The 2,226-nt window shown below is 46.7% G+C and overlaps 1 protein-coding gene across 4 annotated transcripts in view; it reads left to right on the top strand.

Annotated features, from left to right (window-relative positions):
• The window catches only part of TXNDC16 (thioredoxin domain containing 16), a 70,539-nt gene that overhangs the window by 1,795 nt on the left and 66,518 nt on the right, over nucleotides 1-2,226 (top strand). The window lies entirely within an intron of this gene.

The raw sequence follows: 2,226 nt of genomic DNA, 5'->3' as shown, positions 1-2,226 counted from the left end.
GTGAGTTGCTAGCTTTTTGCCTCTGTTTTGTTGTTGGGTTTGCTGTGAGCGACCATAATGAGGATAATGAAAATCAGAAATCTACAGTTGGTCATGTAGGTTGTAAGGTGTGGCAGCTGGTGGCCCCATGTCAATGGGGCAGCGGAATCCGCTCCGGCTTTTAGGCAGAACACTGATGTATCTTGGCCAGCTGCTTGAAAGTTCTGACTAAAACCCGGAGTGGATTGCACTGGTATGGAGCCACCACTGGTTGTAAATGTATGTACCAGAGTGGAGGTAAGTGCCATGCCCTGGAATCAGTGGGATTTGTTTCCAAATGAGCATAGTTATGATCAGGATTGGGGGTGAGGATACATTTAGAAATTGCATTCTAATTACCAGTGAAATAAGATTCCCAAAGAGGTGGTGTATTTTTGAGGGGGGAAATTGGACTGGAACTTGGGTGCTGAGGTCAGATCTCTCTGTATGTAATATAAAGATAAACGCAAGATCATTTAGCAAAAAGAAAGCATCTCCCCTCCCCTTAGCAGTGATCAATACATCAGTTTCCAAAGGCATCACCCTGATCTATTCCATAGAAAAACTAATTTATCTCCATCTGTCACAGTTGTTCAATACGTAGTTATTGCAAAGTCTTAACTTTGCAGAGTTCACCACTCTAAAAAAATGAGAGCAGTCCTTTAATTTAATCTCTTGTCTCAAGTCTGAAAGAAGACCGGTGATAAATCCAATTCCGTGTGATGCTTTGTAGCACAATTAATAAAGCTGTGCCAAGTTGACATTTCCCACCTCTTCCACCTTATGGGTCAGCTTTTTTGCCATGGCCATAACAGGGATAGCCAAAGTGGTGCCCTCCAGATGTTGGACTACAACTCCCATCACCCCCTTGAGCAATGATGGTGCTGGAAGGGGCTGATAGGAATTGTAGGCTGGTGCCAAGGCTGAAGAACCTGTTTGCAGTGTAGGCAGCCCTGAATGCTTTTGAACCAAGGGCCTATTGTGGGAGAGGCAGGTAAGAGCATCATAGGCCCAAAGGCCTTTTGCTGCGGTCCCAGGTGAGCTGCGGCACAGACTAGACATGAGGGGGGCACTTCTTCATTCACGTGACTGCCCTGTTAGTGTTTAAAGCGTGGTGGGGGGAGGCATCTAACTTTAAGATCAAATGCAGCACTGTAGTTCCTTATCTCCCAGTCCTCCATTTCTCTCTCTTGTTGGAGGCGGAGAGGAGAAAAATGCCTGGGGTGAGTTGCTGGAGCGAGATAAAGCAGGAGAGTGAGCATGGCGTGGAGAGAGTGGATACTTGAACTCGGGGCTATCTGATTAAGCTGAATGCTGGAAGATTCAGGGCTGACAAAAGAAAGTGCTTCTTCACACAAAGCTTTGTGGGACTACAGAATTTGCTCCCACAACGAGAGGCAGTGACCAGGGCTGTGGAGTTGGAGTCGGAAGCAATTTTGGGTGGAGTTGACTCCGACTCCAGCTTCAAAATAAAATTCATATTTTAATATTAATATTAATATTATTTTATTAATATTTATACATTTGCCATTTATGAAGGAGTCGGTGTCGGACAGTAGAAAAATAGAGGAGTTGGAGTTGAAGGTTTGACGTACTGACTCCACAGCCCTGACGGTGATGGCCACCAGCTTAGATGGCTTTAAAAGAGGATTAGGCAAATTCATGGAGGATAAGGCTAGCAATGGCTACTGGCCCCGATGGCCATGTTCTGCATTCAGTGTCGGAGGCAGTAAGCCTCTGAATACCAGTTGCTGGGAGCCAGAGAGAGTGCTGTTGCCCTCAGGTCCTGCTTGTGGGCTTCCCATTGGGACCTCTGGTTGGCCACTGTGAGCACAGGACCTTTGGCCAGATCCAGCAGCCAGGCTCTTCTGATGTTCTTCTGAAAGAGGGTATGGGTCAGTTCCCCTCGCGTGTTGACCCCTTTTGATGTTGAAATTGGAGGCATTGAAGAGGAAAGCTGGACAGCCACCAGTTGGGTATGCTTTAATTTGGATTCCTGCGTTGACCAGGGGGTTGGCCTTGATGGCCCTTGTAGGCCCCTTCCAACTCTACTATTCTGTGATTCTACAATTGCACACCTTTGGTGCATGAACAAGGCAGGCTCATGAGTAAACGAACACATCGCTCCAAAGTTGTCCCCAAAAGGCTGAGAGTGTTAATTTAGGCCCTGGACTGCTAATTATGTCAGGCGGTCTTTGTTCCTTGCAT

This window comes from Rhineura floridana, chromosome 2, assembly GCF_030035675.1.
Source record: "Rhineura floridana isolate rRhiFlo1 chromosome 2, rRhiFlo1.hap2, whole genome shotgun sequence".
In the NCBI taxonomy this organism is placed as follows: Eukaryota; Metazoa; Chordata; class Lepidosauria; order Squamata; family Rhineuridae; genus Rhineura; species Rhineura floridana.
This window is presented reverse-complemented; position numbering and strand designations above follow the sequence as displayed.